Source organism: Oryctolagus cuniculus, chromosome 8 (assembly GCF_051225735.1).
Source record: "Oryctolagus cuniculus isolate XC-2025 breed Fujian yellow rabbit chromosome 8, ASM5122573v1, whole genome shotgun sequence".
NCBI classification, from domain to species: Eukaryota; Metazoa; Chordata; class Mammalia; order Lagomorpha; family Leporidae; genus Oryctolagus; species Oryctolagus cuniculus.
In genome coordinates this window covers 110,631,505-110,653,533 of record NC_142874.1, presented here as the reverse complement: position 1 = coordinate 110,653,533, position 22,029 = coordinate 110,631,505, and the positions used below count along the sequence as shown (strand labels likewise).

At 40.2% G+C, this 22,029-nt stretch overlaps 1 protein-coding gene and 1 long non-coding RNA gene across 14 annotated transcripts in view; one reads left to right on the top strand and one right to left on the bottom strand.

The window, feature by feature from the left end:
• ARHGAP24 (Rho GTPase activating protein 24) overlaps nucleotides 1-22,029 on the bottom strand; it is an 867,261-nt gene that overhangs the window by 168,983 nt on the left and 676,249 nt on the right. Inside the window, exon 1 of one of the 13 annotated variants that reach the window (XM_051819598.3) lies at nucleotides 9,542-9,791. The exons of 9 other annotated variants lie outside the window; for them this stretch is intronic. The gene's annotated coding sequence lies outside the window, so the exon portion shown is untranslated. Of the gene's footprint in view, nucleotides 1-9,541; nucleotides 9,792-22,029 lie in introns of those variants that run through there. 3 more of the 13 variants (XM_051819599.3, XM_070047905.2, XM_070047904.2) reach the window with 3 other exon arrangements.
• LOC138843541 (uncharacterized) lies at nucleotides 9,665-14,844 on the top strand. The gene is made up of 2 exons (XR_011378360.2): nucleotides 9,665-9,800; nucleotides 14,096-14,844. It is a non-coding gene; the product is annotated as an uncharacterized LOC138843541 (long non-coding RNA).

The following is a 22,029-nucleotide window of genomic DNA, read 5'->3' as shown; positions in this document are numbered from 1 at the left end:
GGGCTTCTACTTTATGAGTCAGAACAACAACTGAAATAGCTTCCATTGAAACAATATTTATAAGTATATGACGCTCTTGACTCCTTTTCATGTTATGGATTAAAAGAATTTTAATATTTGCCTTATATTCATATATTATTCAAGTACCTTATAACATAGGCAGATCCTTTGCTAGATATTTACAGGATGAATATAAGCAATTTGCTTAATATTTCAGCTGAAAGGTGTCAATGTGAAAAAAACAATTCACATTAAGAAATTATTCAAATTAAAGTATCCTTTTTCTCTGTTAAGTATACCAAGAATACACAACTTCCAAAGGACACACAGCTCTGAGACAACACAGCCTCAATGGCAAGCTCCAGGTAACCATGTGCGAGCCACCGAGAGCCAGTTATTTGAAATTATCTATTGTCCTATAGATTTTAATCTTTTATTTCTTTTTGTTGTTGTTTAGTACAGCAATTTTAAAATGCATTAAACTGTACACTACTTGGTTGAAAGATTTGCTAATTATATATTCAGCTGTCGAGTCATATCTTCCTACTCTAACGCCCTCTTGATTAGCAACAGAATCTGATCAAACTTTGGTGAGGAGGCAATGAATCACCTGCAGGTGCAGGGAACACCAGTTCTCACTCAGTAGTTCTAGGATGGGGCTTGAGGTGCCACTTCCCAACCAGATCGGAGGTGACTCTGAAGCCGCCAATCCAATACGCACCTTCTGAATAGCAGGGTTATAATGAAGCAGCCAGTCCCGTCTCTCATGGTTATCACTTTTCCCAACTCAGTGGTATGGGTTGAGAATGTGAAGGATGTGAGGACAGTATCTGATACACAGATGAGGTAACAACACAAAGGTCGGAGGTTTGCCCACGAGAAAGCGTGAATTGATCCTACTGGCATCGCAGGCTTCAAGAAGGATCACTTGGGCATTTGGCACAGTGCTTAAGTTGCTGCTTGGGAAGCCCACATCCCATATTGGAAAGCCTCGTTTGAGCCTTGGATACTCTGCCTCTGATCCAGTTTCCTGAGAATGCACACACTGGGATGTATGCAGCATGTACTCATATGCTTGGATCCCTCCACCCATGAGGGAGCGCTGGATTGATCTCCAGGTTCCTGGCTTCAGCTTGGCCCAGCCCTGGCTGTTACAGATATTTTGTGAGTGTATCAGTGGTTGGAAGATCTGTATCTGTTTCTCTATTACTTTATCTCTTTGCCTTTCAAATAAAATGAAAATAAAGAAAAGATATTTTACAAATTTAAAAAAGGATGACATGCTATCAGATTGCCAATACTGCTCAATTTAATGTCATAATTTATTCAAAACTGTCCTCATCTGTGCTTCCCCATTTAATTATATTTCTTTGCATCATGTGCACGTTGCTAACAGTCTTACCAGTTTCTTTTCAGAGCATTTTTCTACAATGAGATAAAGCATTCCTTTGGATATAACATTATGAGAGCTATTAAGTTTGCAAGGAATACATGTAGAGAAAGACAAACCCACATGGATTTCTTCGTGAGAGTGTAGGTAAGAATGAGATAATTTCTCTCATTACCTAAGTGATGAGTCCCTATAAATCAGCAAACATGATTCAAACACACTTCTAAATTTTTTTTAAGTTATAAGGGATTATAGACCTTGTCTTCACTTTAAAAGAGTAAAAATATGCTTGGAAAATCCATGAAAGTAAAGGTGTGACACTCTTGGTTCTGATACTTGGCCATGATACTTCCTTTGAATATAATTCATCCTGTTGTTTATACTCTCAAGATTCCCAACTAGATGGATGCACCACTCCCTTGTGAACGTTGGGAAGATGTTGTCATGTTCTGATTTCCATATAAATGTTGTCATGTTTGACATTTCATGGGAAATGACTGAGGAAGCAGAATCCCCTGCAAAGCGAAGGATGATAAACATGTGTCCCTCACCAACTGCCACAAGGCTCTCTCTATATTAAAGTTCTCATCTCATCTTGATATTTCTTCAGGATCAGTGGATTTTCCAGGATGAGCTCCGTGGTCACCTTTTGTCTTCCACCAGCAATCATGCGGACCTCATAGGTCTCCTCTGGGGTTTGACAGGTGTGTCGCTCCTTTGCATGCTTACAGAATGCTGGTTTATCCCTCCCTCTTTCCACATGGTTTGTGATATGAATACACATACCTCTTCTTCATGATTTCTGTCTCAATTGAAGGAAGCCAAGGGGAAAGAGATGACTATTATAGAGAAACTGAATCAAAATACTGTACTTCACATAGCATATGTTGGAGGTATTTTAATTTTCTTTTACACAATATGGGATTGGGTTTCATGGAAGGAGGTAACATACGATGATAAGGAGATCTCCATTCTGTGAAAATCAGATTTATTATATTTTACTCCCTTTAGTTTTTATTCTCTCTGATAACTTTCCCAACCTTATCCTTCCAGTTAATCTAGAAAAAACTCACTCCTCCACAAAATCATGATAATACCATAAGTGTTTGCTAAAACATCTCTATTTAAAGCAAACTTTAAATGTTCTACTACAAAATTCTAACACGAATACATTTGGTCTTCATTTATATTGCTTTGACTAAATTCATCATGACTTTAAAAAAATTGGTTGTACCTTCCAAGTTTCTATTAAAATTATTTTAAAAGGTGTTTAAAAACTGCTCTGGGCTTCATAGCTAATAACACAAATCCACAAGCAGAAGTTCCAAATATAACTGGTGGTTCTCTGTGATTCTTCAGTGCCTGCAGGCTTTTGAAGTTCTGTAGATTTGCCTTAATCTGTTGCTAGGAACACTGCACATTGCTCTAAACAGCCTGCCAGTCTGAGACACAAAGCGTGAATGACATAAGCGCTTCTTTCATCCAGGTCAGAGGATGGTGTGAGATGCTACGTGAGGTCACAGGAGGGGAGGAATTCCAGCGTGGAGACATGGACAAGAGGAATAGGGAGTGGGAAAGAAGCAGGAATCCGCAGACCCTAAAGAAAAACCTTTGCAACAGAAGCTCTCCTACTCCCCACCAAGCCCTCACCCATGATAGTTTTTGGAATAAATTCAGTCTAGTCTGATAACATCCCGGAAGACAGTGCGCACAGCTGCCTGCGTCTCATTCCACTTTCAACCCAAGGGAAATCACAGATCAAAAACCTGCAGATAACAGAGGACGTGATGCCACTATGAGGCCTAGTCAAGTGTCAGATTGAGGAATCAGGAGAGGTTAGATAGAGCAAGAAAGCAGTCCATAGTTTTTTTGTTTGTTTGTTTGTTTTTATATATACTTTTCTGGCTCCAGCATAAAATATAGGCATCAGCTTTGAAATTAAAAAGGAAAAAATGGGGGCTGTTGTGGTGCAATGCGTTAAGCTGCCACTTGCATACCATATTCATGTGCCACTGGCCTCACAGTTGCTCCACTTCAGATCAAGCTCCCTGGGAAAGCAGAGGAAGATGGCCCAAGTACTTGGGCCTCTGGCACCCTATGTGGGAGATCCAGACTGAGTTCCTGGCTTCTGAGTTTGGCCTGGCCCAGATCTGACTTTGGTAGCCATTTTGGGGGAGTGAACCAGCAGGTGGGAGATCTGTCTCTCCCACTCTCTCTGTCACTTTCTTTTAAATATATAACTAAATATATATTTTTTTTAAAAAAAGACATTTGTAATTCAGATTTGTATCTTCTTTGCCCTCCTTCTTCTCAGGAGCTTGGGAGCCTGAGAGAGAGAATGCTGGGGACGGCAGCACCACAAAAAGGTCATTTTGATACCTCCCTTCTTACAAAAAATGTCAGGACTATCAACAACTCAGGTCCTACCCAAGCAGCAGAATGCTGCTTCCAGACCTGCTGTGGCTGCTTCCTGACAGCAGGGGTACAGCATCCACTCTGTGTAAGCAAGCACAACACAGCGACTCCGTAACACGCTTAGAACTTCACGTTTTATGTCGAAACCGTCTACTCTTTTGGAATTTAGTTTGGTAGAAGGGCTAAATCTAGCTTTTCCTAGTCTAAATTGCTATCTAATTGTAACAATGCCCAATGCCTCTTAATGACTTATTCCTTCTTCCCCTACTGTTTTCTATTTCCACATTCTTCCACACCGAATTCCAGTGGGACATTCCAATAACTGCGATGAAGAAACTAAATAGGGAGAGTAAAAAAAGAAAAATTCCATTTCCATTGAAACAGCATATGTAGGCTTTCTCAACTGTCTTCAATATTTAAAAAATAAAAATGAGACATGCAAAGAAAACAGTCCTGTTATGGAGATCTTCACTTACTCGATTACATGCTATTTTGAGAGGATTAACATCCACTCATATCTTCTAATTTTTAACCTAATTATCCTATTCCAATGTTTAAAAGTTTTTTCCTACCTGTGTGCATTGTTTCTTACTCGAAAGGAAGAGATATTATGAGTGACAGTTTTGCTAGTTCAGCTAGAAACTGCATTGTTCCTCAATTTAGGCATATCCCTTGCCATATTTTTTTTTAGCTTATAAAGGCACAGCTAGTTAAATATCCTTTTAAATAACAGGAAATTGAGGAAAATAGTCAAACTACTTTACTCTTCTTTTCTGAACTTCTTTATTTCAAAAATGAGACTGAAAAGAGCATAAAAGCAACTTTGGGGACCTCTAGAAAATTCTGCCAGTAACTTGGTTGATGTGTTTCCGTATCTGTTTTCTGAGCAATTATTGATTCAATAACTATTGCATTCTAAAATATGATTCTCACAAAAGAGAATAATGAAGCTTAAAGGCGATGATTCCTTTTATGATTCTACCCTGATCAGGGGTTTTGCTAGAATATAATATGAAAACATTTACTGTTAGTGTCTGAACCAAATAATATATAGCTGGATAGGGTGAAGAAAGGTACCAAGTTCATTAAGTAATGAGGATTCATTTCTCTTCAACTCTTTTGTTAGTCTAAAGTACTGAAACCAAAGACAAAAGCAAAACAGTTGAAAAAACTTCTTTGGAGTTTACTAAGAGAGGTACCTGAATGATGGAATGCATTTGTGTTCAAGAGATGGTTGTCTACAATGGACAAATCAGATGGACACTGAACTTGGCGAAATAATACTAAGTAGTCTGTTCTTGTTTGGGTTGATCTATACGAATCATGCTTTCTGATATTTGTGTTTCTGATGCTTGGCCACCCATGGCTCAATGATCCTGGAGAAATTTTCCCTCTGAACCAGCCAATACCTAGAGATAGTAACTGAGTCACCTGTGAGCATGCCTTCCACATACAAACTGGCTGATCCAGAGCCCATGCCACAGCCTCCTCCTCTGTCAGGCTCTCATACTCAGGGCCATAATCCCTGCTCTAATCATGCCAGGTCCAGGTGCCAGACAATTAAGGACAGCCCGTCTACCCTAGAGTCCACTGATATCACATAAAGGAGGCCACCTTGAGCCTACTCACCCTCCCTTTTTCTCTTGCCTGCAGAAACCACAAAAGGCTCTTGCCCATGTTTACCTGGGGTCTCTCTGCTTCCTGATGCACACAGGTGCTTTTCTTTATGGCCCCTGCATGCCATGGCAGGCCCCTGTGCCCTTGGGATCTGAGAGTGACAAAATAACTTTTCAATGGCAATCCTTTCCTGATCTGTTGGCCTCACTATATCTGAAAAATAGTAAAACCTATACTGGAAAACATAGTTCTTGCATGATCTTAGGAAGAAAAAGACACTTCTTTGTGGCTACAAAATAATTCTTCTTAACACATTGGCATGTTTTGATGAATTATCAGTCAAGCGAAATTTCATTCAACAAGAGAACAACAGCTGGAGAAAGGACAGCCTCCAGTTTTTTATGTAAATTATCATCAAAATACACAAAGCATGCTGATGTTAAAACATTCCATCAGAAGGGAGTACATAAAGGTCTCTTTTCTGGGCTTTAATATACTGGAATAGAATTCTTAGACATTCTCTATGGTCTAATATACTTAGGTATCTTCAAAAAGCTCACAGAAAGTACATATTATTAAAAAACTATACATGGAATTTCAGAATTTTTTACACCAAAATAAACATCTTTAAATTCCATTTTCCACAATGTTTTTGAAGTACCCTTGTACAAGAGAAAATTTTGGAAGTTGTGATTACTTTGTTTGAAGATTACTTGAATTACATATTTATAAGGTTTTTGGTTATTGAAATACAAAGAATTTACATTAATTGGTTTATTAGTACTTTTTTTAGGTGGCTGTTAAGCAGAACCAGGGGAGATGTTGGGATCAGATATGATGCGTACTCTCGTAGAAACACCTTTAATGTTTAAAGCACAAGATTCGCCTTAGTTGTAACACAGGTGGAGCATCCCCAATCCCAAAACCCAAAATTCAAATGCTCCTAAATTTGAAACTTTCAGCACCAACAAGATGCCATAGGTATAAACTTTCACATCTGACCTCATACAACAAATCATAGTCAAAACACTACTGCACTAGAAATACTGAATAAAAGTCCCTCCAGGACGTATGTATTTGAAACATAAATAATTTCTGTGGTTACATGTGGGTCCCCATCCCCAAGATATCTCATTATATATATGGACATATTCTATAATCCAGGGGAAAAATCTTAAACACTTCTGGTCCCAAGCATTTTGGATCACAAGGTTCTCAACTTGCAATATGTATTTCAGATCATTATTTGGGGGTACCTCCTATTGCTTGTAGTCCCTGTGCCCAACAGAGAGTCACCTGCCACTAATTGTTCCTATTCCACCTACAAACCCCTTGTAGCACAGAAGTTCATCATGGAGGCCTGCCAATTGCTGTCAGGAAACAGTGGTCTCAAAGGGACATCGCGCAGAGGCACAGTCACGCCACGTGCCCTACCTTCCAAACAACCTAGGCCTACCTGAAGGGATCTAAAAATATAAGGTAAAAGTGAGTTAAAAGGCTGTGAGTGCTGATTATGTGTTCTGAATCTACTTAGCTTTGGGAGGGGTCAGTAGGCAGAACAGAATTTCCTGGCTAAAGTAAATAGATAAAAAACTGATAGTCTTTGAAAATATCATATTTAATCTCAGTTTACCAAAAGTCTTTGTGATAGTATATCTACATTCATATGTGTCAATGATTGTTGATGTTCCTGGTTACAAATCAGATAGGTCAAAAAAGCCTGAGGATCAGAAATGCTGGCCACCATGGGCACAGTCATTGTCAACATGGCCACTATTTATCCGACTCTGCCCCACTCTCTCCCCACTTTCCTGCCCAGACAGTAGGCAGTGATCTCTTCATCTCAGGGGAGGCAGGACTTCCTTTAGTCCCAGAAGATAAATCCTAACTGCTTTTGTGCCCAGTGTGCAGATGCTGAGTACAGGTCAAAACAAAGAAGGTTCTGTACATTAAAAACTTGGGATATTTAAAATCTAAAATAAAAGCCATCAAGCTAAAAGAAGAACGAAGGGAAGGAGGAATACAAAGTATTAAGTTTGAGTGTTTTAGAAGAAGAGAGATCCTTAACACATATATACCTAAAGGCTTTTCTCTTCTTTTAACCTGGAGAGCTCAACTGTATAGAAGTAAATGTGCTTGAACGACTGGCCTGTGCTTTGAGGTCAGTACCCATAATCTCTAAACCTTTTAAACCTCTTTGCATGCTGCAGTAAGCTAGTTATCTAAAGAATAAATGCAGACAGTATCCAAGGCATTTCTTGTCTGCTTTTACTGATTATGGTTCATCAAATAAGTGACTAACTTTCTAAATTTTTTGTATGTAAGCTGATCAAGGGTACACATGGACACTCATGTGAACCTTTTGGACTCTGATCGTGATACAAAAACAAATACTTCTTCTGTTTATAAAAAAGTGATAAGAGGTCCTGGGGCACATCTTTTCAGCCATGGGGATAAAGTGATGTTAAATACTTTTAAAGAGTGGTCAAATTTTAGAACACAGAAGCAGAACAGCCAATGCAACACGGGTTCTAATACCAATGCCAATTATCAATCCTTTGCATGCCCCAAGTTACCCATCTGTGAAATTAAACAAGTATTGTTCTTTCCCTGCACAGAAAGCCTGACAATGTTAGAGGAAGGTGTTTTCTGCTCAAGCTCCTACAGCAGCTTCACAGACTCTGAAAACAAGAAACTGTAAAGAGATTATCCGAGGAACTTAGCAGTCACTATGTAGAAAGATGATTTTCTAGCTGAGTGTTACAATTTTCTTTCTAAATTAACTGAATTCAAGAGTAGGATGGATGATTTTCATATTGTATGTTGTCACTTGTTTTGAGTAATTTTAATGTTCCCTGCATTGTAATTAAATTTATTAACTTCCAAAGTCTTCTGAAATGGAGGCCAATTTTAAATGAAGTTTTAAAGTTTACTGTTTTTCTTTTAATTTTATGGATCTCAACAACAGAATTCAACTTAATTAAGACAGACAAGTACATTCCATGAGTTGACAACATGTTTTATTAAGAATTTGGGCTCTTGGCTTTATTTCTGCTGACTCTGAATTTTCTTAAGTATGCTATTATGCTTTCATTAGACATAAAAATTTGAGCAGTTGGAGTATTTTCAATATCCCCTTTTAATTATTCCTCATTTTAATGTACCATCTTTTTCCTTCTAAATTGGATAACTTTTCTTTTCCTTATATTATGTAAATATTACCAAATTCCCATACTTTTTCCTTTTCAAGAATATGTGTTTTATAAGTACAAACCCCTTGCACATTTATTTAGAGATAACAAAACAATGCATCTCCTTGTTTTTCCTAGGTGCACTTAAGTAGCTAACATTCAAATCTGGTTCAGATGGAGGCCCATCTGTTTACTCAAGAGCTTTTACTGGTTCCTATTGTATGTACTCACCATGAGTACTCACTCTGTGTTCCCACAATTCTCACAAGCTCACACAGTGCTTGTATTGTCCTTCCTACACAGCCTGTGACGTTGCAAAATTCAAATAACTGATAATAAAGGCTTTGTTGGTTGATTAAGTCAACTATAAGTACATCAAAAGATTAAAAGTATTATTTAGTTTTCCTTTGGTTCTCAAACAGTCATTTTTAAAGTCACACATAAACACACGAACGGCCAAGTAGAAGTTTTCATTTTGACAAGCAAATACACAGAAAACTTCCACGTTATTTTGAGCATCAGATCAGACCACAAGGCACTCTACTCTCTCAAAAGTTTCAACCACCACACTGTGCCTGAAGCCACGACTACACCACAGCAAGTATTCAAGGATACAGCAATTCAGATTTCTCTCTGAAGCCGTTTGCCTGCGCCTGCAAATTAGCACTGGAATTCTGTATGGGAACAGCCAGGTCATCTGGCAGCAGCAATTAATGAAAGAATCCAAGAGATCGGCACTGTAACGATCACATTTCAGCGTGGAAGAACAGCGCTATGTCCAATCTGTTGTCACAATTTGGACTCCACGGCAGACTGAATGAATCATGACAGAAAACAAGGGCATAAATAAAACCTTACACAAGTCTAAGTCCTGAATTTGTGGTGATAGAAATATCCCCAAAGTATCAAACACAATCAGCAGCAGTACCTGGCAATGTGTCTCCACGTTAAGGAAAAGCACCCAGCTCTCACCTTGAACACACACACACTTCAGTGGTCAGTGACAAATGCAGGCTGCACTTGCAGGCTGGGAGACAGAGCAGCTGCCGTCCTGAGCCGCTTACAGCACACTCAGCAGGCTCAGGTCCTACTCTGTATTTGCTCACTGCCGCTTCTCCCATGACTCCATCACCCAGGAATGGAAACCACCGGCTCTCTCTCCCCTGCCAGCCAGCTCCGGAGCCCAGGTAAAAATGCTGAGTCCTACAAGGTCACTGCAAGGTGAACCCGAGGCAAAACAGTGCAGGGGAAGAGAAGGGGCTGTTAAGGAAAGACCCTAAACTACAGGCACCTTGCCTTTCAAGAGATTCTGGACTCCATAAATCACAGCTAGGGCAACAGGAGGTCAGAGGAGCAGTAAATCTGAACTGCCAAGATGGCACAGAGCCAATCAGCTAACATGGGAGGTGGGCTTTTTAATAATCTCTCTCTAGCTTTCTCTCTCTCTCTCTCTCTCTCTCTCTCTCACACACACACACACACACACACTCACACACAGGCAGACTTCAGTGTAGCTGATTCTCACAAATCTCAAGACAAAAAGTTTTATGCTTACCTTGCCCAGGTAACCAGGCATGGTGATGAATCTTAGAAAATTAAAGTATTTGCCAAAACTAAGAATTGTTTTTAAAAGCAAAACAATATAACAGTGAAGTCTTGTGTTTTGTTAATATACTGGAATTATGAAAACAACTCTGATATACTTTTTAAAAAAAATAGTGAAGATGTATTTCAGAGCTGACTGACAGCGTCAATTAAAATTTCTCATAAAAATTCCCATCATCGTTTTCAAGATTAGTCTTGACTTATGCATGCTTTAATTTGTGTGGGGACGGGTCTTTAAGAAGGAGTCTCTTGCATAAAACAGAATTGCTCTGCATGGATATATTACAGACATGTTTCTACAGATTTCCCTGGAGAATCTCAGTTTTTATTTTCCATATTTTCATGTTCTTAGAAGTGGAGAGGGATCAATTTTTAAGCTTGCAAAATACATTATAAACACTTTATTCTTCTTTCTGTATTTTTTCCCTTGGAGGCAAAGACTTATTTGCTGAATTTCAAGTGAGGGCGTGAACAAGAAATAATTCTCGCCCCTGACATTTCCCCTCCTTCTCCAGCCACCACTGTTCACTCGCAGTTTATCTCAGGTCCTAGGCATCTGGATTTTAATCTATAATACAGGGATTTGTTGAGGGAGTCTGTTTGAGCTGCTTCCTGGACTGGGTGGTATGAGGGTCAAAGGATGAACTGCTTTGTACCCTGCAGAGTGCTGACAAAAAGCACTTAAAGCCCACCCCGCAACCCGCAACTGCCCCACCTAGTCCTGAGTTACTTCCTGTGTTCTCAAGGAGAACTCGCTGGGCTTCACAGGAGAGTGCTTGTTTCCAGTGGGCTATGAATAGAGTTTAGGACTTTATGGAACTGCGATGGGTCTTCTTGGTGACCCATCTAGACGGCAGCCGCTCCATGGCCGGTCAGTTAATGGTGAGCGACAGGAGCTCCGTCTAGTCTTTGAGGCAGAACCATATCTGTGGAAACTCTGAGAGATGATGTTCTGGTGCATGACTGGCCTCACAGTTCACCAGGTGTCCTGGCGTACTCCTGACCGACTAGCTGGAGAAGAGGGTTAATGAAGGGGAAAGGCTGGGGGTGGAATGCTAAGGTCACTGCTGAGTTAACTCAGTAACATATGAACCTGCCCACACATGCTAATGCTCCTGCAATCATTTATGCATTATTTAGAAGTAAGGTTGTTCTGGAAGGGGATGGGGAGGTAAACAGGTGGTGAATAGGGAAGGAATAACAACCTAGCTACCTGTCTTTTGAGAAACTTTAGGACAGTATCTCAGTTAATTCTCACAGTAATCCTATGACGTAGCTGTTTAGAAAGAGCTCCCCCTCTCCCTTTCTTTATCTCAGAACTTCCATCCCCACCCCCATGGAACTTGAGATCCTGTTTTCAGAAGCAGATATCAAAAAGAAACTTCCATTGAAGCTTAAAAGTATGAAGGAGACGGCCTGGCGTTGTGATGCAATGGGTTGGGCCGCTACCTCTGAGGTCCTGGCTGCTCCACTTCCTATCCAGCTCCCTGCTAATGTGCCCAGGAAAGCAGCAGAAAGATGGCTCATGTACTTGGGTCCCTGCCTTCCGTGGGAGAGACCTGGATTGACTTCCAGGCTGCTGGATTGGCCTTCCAGGCTGCTGGCTTTGGCCTTCCCCAGCCCTCGTCATTGTTGTGGCCATCTGGGGAGTGAACCAGTGGATAGAAGATCTCTGTCTCTCTTTCTCTCTCTCTCTCTCTCTCTGACTCTACTTTTCAAATAAGTAAAAATAAAAATCTTAAAAAAATAAATAAGTCTAAGTAGGAAGAAGAAATCATTCAGAATCACGCTGAGACTTGCAAGAGTAAATAAGATGCCTTGGTTGTCTTCACCTTGCCCAGTGTTGGTACCTTCCTGATACCTCCCCATGGCAGTATCTTAACTTCACACAGATATTCTTGAAGACTTGTTCTGAATCCCTTGTAATCTTTCCATGTAGGGTTGAACTGGGTTCATGGGTGAGCAGGATAGTTCTACTTGGTGAACTAAAGAGTACTTTTCTAAAATAGTTTTCTTGGCCACTCCCTTCCATTTGACTCTTTTATTAGGTCTTAGAGACAACTCCACGTGGCAGTGCCTATAAGTTGTGGAAAGCAATTACTGTGGAATCACTGAAATTCACTTGGGCAAAAATTGAGAGTAATCTGAAATACATATGTTTTTAGCATTTCAGTCATTTTATGCAGATGTGTAAAGACAGTCTGTGTGAAGTCTCTTAACATTATAGGAAATGTGGCACACATGGACGTCCCTGCACAGCATGGGCTAACATCCCAACAAACCCATCATAAGTTGAGAATATCATTAAATCAAAAATGAATTGAATATTCCTAACACACTAAAGATCCTGCCTTCAACTTGCCCAGCTTAGGTGTACTCAGCACACTTACGTTAGCCTATAGTAGGCAAAATCACCTATCGCAAAGTCCATCTTATATAAGTGCTAAAGATCTTGTGTAATTTATTAACTAGCTGTATACACAATACCACTAGCAGCACAGCACCCCGTTCAGTGTCCCTTGTTTCCCCTCACGATCACAGGGCTGACTGGAGCCACGGCTGTTGCTGCCGCGTGACATGGCCACAGAGGATCTTGCCACGTGTCGTCAGCCCACACCTTTTGGAAAAGATCTAAATCCACACTGTGAAGTATGGTTTCCACTGTGTGTATCACGTGGACACCACTGTAAAGTGGAAAACCATAAGTGGGACAATCGTAAGCTGGGGAGAGCATCTGTTGTTAAAATCATGCAATGGAACACTTCCTGAGCAGTCGTAATTTACTGTATTCTTAAACATAATTTGGTTTTTTTACTGCATGGTAATTTTTTCCAGGTGCAAAAGATGTGTCTCTTAATGCCTTTTTCTATTCTAAGAGGAGAAGACCCACTGGCCTGGTTTGACCTAAATGTTTCTAGCTGAAGTCACATGGTTTTAGGAAGAAAAACACTTAGGAGCATGAAAAAGAAAAATCCTGAAGATTACCCCTTGTGTCTTCGGGGGAGGCATCCCTGGACATTTAAAGCTATTTTAAAATGTACAATCAGGACTACCGGGCATATCTGAAATCTTTGTGAAACTACAGGCTTGTGGTACAATCGGCCCCTCCCCTGCCATAAGACATGAAGTCGGGGGCTCCCAGCAGGCACCTGGCAGCTGGGTGACGGCTGTCAGCTGCTTCTCCATTCCACCAGAACAGTGTTCAGCCTGCTTCAGGAAGTCAGTTCACATGGAATATGTATATTCCTTGATGGTAAAACCTTCAAAATCACCAGAGACATGGTCCCAGATCCCAAATAATTTTACACGTATCCATGTGCTATGACACAATCATGGTTGAAAGTCCAAGACTACATTAGGTCTTTTTAAAAGACGTTTTATAAGATATTATTGAAAAAAGAGTGTGCAAAATATGATCTGGACTTTATGATCAGTGTGTAACTATAGAAACATCTGAAAAGTATGAACGACAAGTTATGGAGCAGTGTGGGCTGACTTTTGAAATACATAACAGATATAAGGAAAAGGAAAGGGGTGTGTGTGTACAAACTCAGACACTTACACAGAGAGAATGGATATGTTACAGATACAAACAGTGTGCTATATACTCGTGAATCCATAATCACAGTCTTGGGGTAACTTTATTTCTAAAAGGGGAAGAGTAAGCTCACAGTGCACACAAGGCCTAGAAAATCTATCTCCTACTCCTACCAAAAATGTCCTCTGCTCTAGCATGTATTTCAGAGATATCCTCTGTAATGGTAAAATAAATTTGCTTAGGGCTGAGTGGGGCCCCTAGCTCAGCGATAACATTGGTCATGTTACTTAAGCCTGATTTGCACTTCTGTTTGGCTTCCATGTGTCTTTCTGACAAAAGCAGGAGCCAGCTGGTGGAGAACTCGGATTACAAACAAACAAACAAGCGCCCGCCTGTTGACTGAGCAGCAGACTTGGCTCCCACATGTACGTATTTCTCGGGAGCTGACGTCTGGAGCACAGAAGTCTTGAGCCCAGCCAGAATATCTGAGCTCAGCCTAAAATCCACCCACCTGCTACTGGCTGGTCCGTGTGTTGAAAGAACATTTGAGGGACTGGAAAGAAAGCAAGACTAAGTGGATGTACATCAAGCACTTCGGCTTTCAATAGTTCATTCACAGCCATCTACTTTCTTTGCAAATGGAGATAAATTTTATCTAACACACTTACATGGAGGAAATGTTTCACTGGCTCACCAAGGCTTATTTCGAAGAGCTGCGATTTGCTCCTTAAATACAAAGTCAGGAATGGCCTTACGGCACAGTGAGTTAACCCAACACGGTGACACCTGTATCCCAGAGCAGAGAGCTGGTTTGAGTCTCTGCTCTTCCACTTCACATCCAGCTCCCTGCTAAGAAGCCTGAGAAGGCAGAGGGACATCTTAAGTACTTGAGTCGCTGCCACCCCTGGGGGAGACCTGGACAGAGTTCTTGGCTCCTGGCTTGGCTCTGGTTCAGCCCTGCGTATTGTGGCCATTTGGGAAGTGAACCAGTGGATAGAGCACCTATCTTTCTTTGTGGTTCCCTCTCTCACTGTCACTCTGCTTTCCAAATAAGTAAATAAATTAAAAAAAAAAAAAGTAAACATAAATGAAACTAGGTGCTCACTATACTGTTCAGATATTATATTGAGGCTCAAAATGAAAAGGAAGACAGTTTGACAAGCATCTCCCAAAAACTCTCTTAAGAAAAATGGTAAATATAATTACTTATATTCTAGCTTAAATTAGGCTTTAACTAAGAAAATATTTTCATGATTTCTATTGTAATTGGGATAGTCATAACTTTAGTTGCTTTTGGAAGGTGAACAAACTTTGAGTACACTTAAGTTTTACTTATATAGAGTGAGCTGAAATTATTCTATTAAATTACATTTGTTTTACAAGCAAATAATTGAAAATCCCATAATTTATGCATTTGCATAAAATATTATTTAAATATTTGCTTTAAGAATTATATTCTATCATTAAAAAGGCAATAACTTTTTCATTTTAATCTACTATAGAGAATAATCATATTACATCTCCTGTTCAAAATTTAGTAATCTACTATGAAGACAAATTTCTATTTAAAGACCATAATACTGAAAAAGATTATATATACAGTCTTATCACATATATAGTATGTATATCCATCTACATATACACACATACATTTATATATGTAATGCAATCTTTCCCATTTAGAGTTTTATGCAGTTATAGTCATAGTTCATTATAAATTTATTTACTATTTCACATAGAATTTTATAAGCATTTTTCATGTACATACATCATCAATTCATACATTATGCAGCATTTTGTACACTGTAAAATAAGGTTCTGGCATTGCTGGCACAGTGGGTTAAGCCACATCCTGTGAGGTCTGCATCCCATATGAACCCTGGTTCAAGTCCTGTCCGCTCTCCTTCTTATCCAGTTCCCTGTTACTATGCCAGGGAAGGCAGCAGGGCCCAAGAGCTCTGGACCCCGACACTCAGGTGGGAGACACATCTGGAGTTCCAGGCTCCTATTTTGGTCTAGCCCAGCTCCAGCTGTTGCTGCCTTTTAGAGAGTGAACCAACAGATAGAAGACCTCTCTCTCTCTCCCTCTGTGTCTCGCTCTGCAACTCTGCCTTTCAAACAAACAAATCTTTAAAAATTATGAAATAGGGGCCAGTGCTGTGGAGTAGTAGGCCAGGCCTCAGCCTGCAGAGCCAGCATCCCATATAGGTGCCTGTTCAAGTCCCACTCCTCTTCTGATCCAGATCTCTGCTGTGGCCTGGGGAAGCGGTGGAAGGTGGCCCAAGATGTTTGGGCCCCTGCAACCACTTGGGAGACCTGGAAGAAGCTCCAGGCTCCCTGGCTTTGGATCAGCCCAGCTCCGGTTCTTACGGCCATTTAGGGAGTGAATCAGAGGATGGAAGACCTTTCTCTCTGTCTCTCCCTCTGTCTGTAATTCTACCTCTCAAATAAGTAAATAAATAAAAATCTTAAAAAAGATAAAAATTGTAAAATAAAGTACTTGTGGGGCGGGCGCCATGCCCCACTTGGCTAATCCTCTGCCTGCAGCGCCGGCATCCCATATGGGCACCAGGTTCTAGTCCTGGTTGCTCCTCTTCCAGTCCAGCTCTCTGCTGTGGCCTGGGAGGGCAGTGGAGGATGGCCCAAGTGCTTGGGAGCCTGCACCTGCATGGAAGACCAGCAGGAAGCACCTGTCTCCTGGCCTCAGATCAGCACACCGCGCCGGCCATAGCAGCCATTTGGAGGGTGAACCAATGAAAGGAAGACTTTTCTGTCTCTCTCTCTCTTACTGTCTAACTCTGCCTGTCAAATACCACATGTTCTCCCTGATAGGTGACAACTAACTGAGCACCAAAAAGGAAACCTGTTAAAGTGAAATGAACACTATGAGAAACGATGACTTGATCAGTGCTCGCCCTGACTGTTGATGAACAACTTAATATGTTGTCCCTCTTAGTATTTTTTTTGTTTGTTCTACTTAATACTTTTGGTTGAATACTGTAATCAATACACAATTATTCTTAAGTGTTGAAACTTAGCTGAAAAGTGATTGCTGTTAAATATAAGTGTGGGAATAAGAGAGGGAAGAGATGTGCAATTCGGGACATGCTCAAGCTGACTTACCTCAAATGGTAGAGTTAGAAACATACCAGGGGATTCAAATTCAATCCTGTCAAGGTGGCATGTACCAATGCCATCTCACTAGTCCCAGTGATCAATTTCTGTTCACAATTGATCATAATGATAGGACTAAGAACCAAAGGGATCACATAAACAAGACTAGTGTCTGCAAATACTAGCTGATAGAATAAAAAAGGGAGAGAATGATCCAACATGGGAAGTGAGATACACAGCAGACCCATAGAATGGCAGATGTCCTAAACAGCACTCTGGCCTCAGAATCAACCCTTAAGGCATGCAGATCTGGCTGAAAAGCCCATGAGAGTATTTCAGGCATGGAAAGCCAAGACACTCTGGCAAAAAAAAAAAAAAAACCTAAATGAAAGATCTCTGCGAGTGAGATCCCAGTGGAAAGAACGGGTCATCAAAGAAGGAGGTACCTTTCTCTGAAGGGAGGAGAGAACTTCCACTTTGACCATGGCCTTGTCTAAATATGATCAGAGTCAGTGAACTCAAAAGGCTTCCATAGCCTTTGCAGCTCATGACAAGAGCCTAGGGTGATTACTGATGCCATAAACAAGAGTGTCAATTTGTTAAGTCAACAACAGGAGTCACTGTGCACTTACTCCTCATGTAGGATCTCTGTCCTTAATGTGCTGTACATTGAGATTTAATGCTATAACTAGTACTCAAACAGTATTTTTCACTTTATGTTTCTGTGTGGGAGCAAACTGTTGAAATCTTTACTTAATGTATGCTAAACTGATCTTCTGTATATAAAGAGAATCGAAAATGAAATGAATCTTGATGTGAATGGAAGGGGAGAGGGCGTGGGAAAGGGGAGGGTTGCGGGTGGGAGGGACGTTATGGGGGGAAGCCATTGTAATCCATAAGCTGTACTTTGGAAATTTATATTCATTAAATAAAAGTTAAAAAAAGTATTTGTTATACTTTTTATTTTCAATGCTTACATAATACTTTTAAAATAATATGATGTGTTGGCGCTGTGGCTCACTAGGCTAATCCTCCGCCTTGCGGTGCTGGCACCCCAGGTTCTAGTCCCAGTTGGGGCGCCAGATTCTGTCCTGGTTGCCCTTCCTTCAGGCCAGCTCTCTGCTGTGGCCAGGGAGTGCAGTGGAGGATGGCCCAAGTACTTGGGCCCTGCACCCCATGGGAGACCAGGATAAGTACCTGGCTCCTGCCATCGGATCATCGAGGTGCACCGGGGCCGCAGCGTGCCGGCCGCGGCGGCCATTGGAGGGTGAACCAACGGCAAAAGGAAGACCTTTCTCTCTGCCTCTCTCTCTCACTGTCCACTCTGCCTGTGGGGAAAAAAAAAATAATATGATGAAATTTGTTTATATGTTTCCCTAATTGGGGATCAACTTCATTCCCAAGTTGTTTTTTTTTTTTTTTCAATTATAGTACTACTATGAGAACATTTTTATTTTTTTGTAGATTTCCTTTTCAAAAATCTTTTAGAACAAGTTCTGGAAAAAAAGGTCACTGTGTTAAAAAGTCTATTCTTACTTGGAATATTGCCATTAGGTGGACAAATTGATCTATAGTAGTTTTAGATAATATGTTTAAGGGTTGGAGGATGAATATATAAGCACATTTGCAGTTATCTGTTATAAAATGCATTGGCTACTTTAAACCATATTCCAGTTTTCTGTGTGTGTGATGCTGGTCAGTTTGTGCAAATTTTTTAACTGTCCTTATCTTTATCCTTAGAACAAGGATTAACATCTCTTTCAACAAAACATCTAGAAACAGGTAGATGTCGATGTTCCCATAAATGCCACTTTTGTTTATACATGTTGATACATTCTAAATGACTTACACATTCTAATTATTTACCAACACATAATGTCACACAATCAAAGAACCCACAGCAGTTATTTGATAAATTCTATGTGTAGGCCCTTTGAAGGTTTCAAACAACATCTAATAATATAAAAAGTTCATTAAAAATTAATATTGGAAGATAACAGTCGTTATTTCCACATTGTAACTCATCAGTAACTTGCTGTCAGAGGCATGTTTAAAATTACTCACATTTTACATTTCATAGTTTTAATAGCCATTTTTAACTTATTATTTTCATACAGTTTGCTTGATATGCTGGCATAATTTCCACAGTAAGTGAACTAGAAAACAAAGATACATTATAACTGTGAAAACAAGTTAGCAGTCATCTGCAAGCCTGCTTTCTTAAGTTGAACTTATTTCAACTAAGTCGACAGCACACTTTTAAGGAATTATATTGAAACACAACACAGGATTTGAGTTATTTAAGTCTATAATAAAACATGTCATCAAATAAGAATGCCAGTCTTTTTTTTAAGGATATATAGTGTGCATGTATAGAATGAACATGCTTGAAACCAGTATAAATTTGCATTAACACAAGTTTTCTTATTTCTGTTTCTTTTCTCTGCAAATTTTGATGAGGGGCCTTGTAAGGAAAATCTATGTTTTTTCTTGAGCAACCTGGGCCAATCACCTTTCTCTGTGAGTTTCACTTTCCTTAAATGTCCAGTGAGTTTTCAATCAGATATTGGATGTAGAAATGACATGTAAACAGAATCCAAGGAGTTGTGACTACATGATAATCTGTGCTAAACTTTAGGAATCTGATATTACATTGATTTTAAACTGACCTCTATGACTTTATCTGCCAGACAAGTCTAATAACAGAATTTAAAGGCATATGACCATCAGCTCCTACCAACATTGAAATTCGAAGTATGTCATTATAAAAATTAAAGCAAAATCAGAAAAGAAGGAGGGAGAGTGGGAGTGAGGGAAGGAGTAAGGGTAGTGTGGAAAGTATCAATAAGTTTTTTTTTTTTTTTTTGACAGGCAGAATGGACAGTGAGAGAGACAGAGAGAAAGATCTTCCTTTGCCGTTGGTTCACCCTTCAATGGCCGCTGCAGCCAGCACGCTGTGGCCAGTGCGCTGCGCTGATCCGAAGCCAGGAGCCAGGTGCTTCTCCTGGTCTCCCATGGGGTGCAGGGCCCAAGGACTTGGGCCATCCTCCACTGCACTCCCTGGCCACAGCAGAGAGCTGGCCTGGAAGAGGAGCAATCAGGACAGAATCCAGCGCCCCGACCGGGACTAGAACCCGGGATGCCGGTGCCGCAGGCGAAGGATTAGCCTATTGAGTTGCAGCGCTGGTCAGTATCATTAAGTTCTTAAAACTGTATATATGAAATACATGAAATTTGTTCCCCTTTATAAAGAAAAATAATGAAAAAAGCAAATGAGAGAGGAATTGTATATACAATTAAGTCCACAAGCATTTGTTTACAGCTACACAGCTTTTCAAACTGGCTGAACAGTGCTTCTTAAAATATATCTTCTGATAACCACTGCCCTCCACACACCCCATGACATTTCCCAGGGAAAGGAAAGATCTGTACCATGCAAACAATCTGCCATGAAGAGGGCTGTCGTGACACTTTGCAAGAGATGAAAAAATGGAATGAACAAGCGGGCATGAGCAATAGTGGAGCTCACGAACGTCTCTACCCAATACTGGCCATCGGCAAGTGTTGATAACTGGCTGTAGGAAGACAGCAGAAGATCCACTTTGCTGGCAAGGATGAGGAATAGTGCAGGGAGAAAAGCTGAAGGTGAGACTATTTCTCCCTACCATGAGGTTTCACTTTCTTACTGAAGTTCTGAATGCTGTGATCAGCAGTGTTGGGGGACTTCAAAAGTTCACGGAAAGTGGAATTAAAAGGTAAGTTTAGCTTGGTCAAAAAAAACTGCAAATCATACATACAAGGGGTCTACAAAAAGCTAACAAAAATGAATATTATGGGGGCTGGCGCTGTGGCATGGCAGGTAAAGCAGTGCCGGCATCCCATTTGGGCGTTGGTTCGAGTCCTGGCTGCTCCATTTCTGATCCAGCTCTCTGCTATCGCCTGGGAAAGCAGTGGAGGATAGTCCAAGTCCGTGAGTCCCTGCATCCATGTGGGAGACCTGGAAGAAGCACCTGGCTCCTGGTTTCAGATCACCACAGCTCTGGCTGTTGTGGTCAGTTAGGGAGTGAAGCAACGGATATAAGACATCTCTCTCTCTCTCTTTCTCTCTCTCTCTCTCTCTGCCTCTCCTTTTCTCTGTGTAACTCTGACTTTCAATTAAATAAATATTTTTAAAAAAGAATATGAAAAAAGCATGGATTTCAATAAAAAATTATTGCGTGAAAACAAATTCATGCTTTAATTCTATTTCTCCATGCACTTTTCTGAAGTTCTCTTGTATTAGAAGAAGTGGGACACACAAAAAGGAACCGGCCAACACCTGAGATGCATCTGATAAGGCCCATCACTCCCTGCTTTGCTCCTGAATACTTCCTTCCTGACTCACATAGTGCCATATTAGGCCAAAAAGAGACGAGAATGAAAAGAGCATATGTGATGTCAGAGCACTGGGCTTTATTTTCTTTACTGCTTTTCAAAAGAAAAAGAAATAAGAATGGAGAAGTGACTTACTGCAATTATGTTCCTGCTATAGATAAGGAAAATGTGACTTAAGGAAATTCAATATCATTATCACAGTAGGTGGCCAGTATTATAACATCTTCTTAGATCAAATCTAAAAAGTGATAGAAATTTAGATTTGAAAAGTTGAAGTGGTGAGATTACCAATTACAAGTCGTGCTAACTTTAAGAATTTCATCAAAACAAAACAGAAGCCAACTGGGAGAGAACCCAGAATCTGGGGTATAAAGGCCAAAATTTTGTATTAAATTCCTCAGTAAACATCTTTGCATTGAAAGGATAATCCTCACTGTACTATTTATACTTGACTTTAATAATAATATCAGATGTGCAACTCTTAATCCTGATCAAATGCATTATATAGGAAAACTAACACTTTTAATGAATTATTCATGAAATAAACAGATTTTTTATATATTATATGATAGTCTTTCTTAATTGGAATCTGGCACCTATTTCTCATTTAAGGACATGCTGGATACAGAACATAGGATAGCCACATGCAGATAAATGAAACTGCACCCTATCTCACAGCAAATATCAAAATCAACTCAAAGTACATTAAAGACTTAAATATAAGACTTGCAACTGTAAAACTGCTAGAAGACAACATAGGAGGAAAGCTTCGTGACATTGGTGTG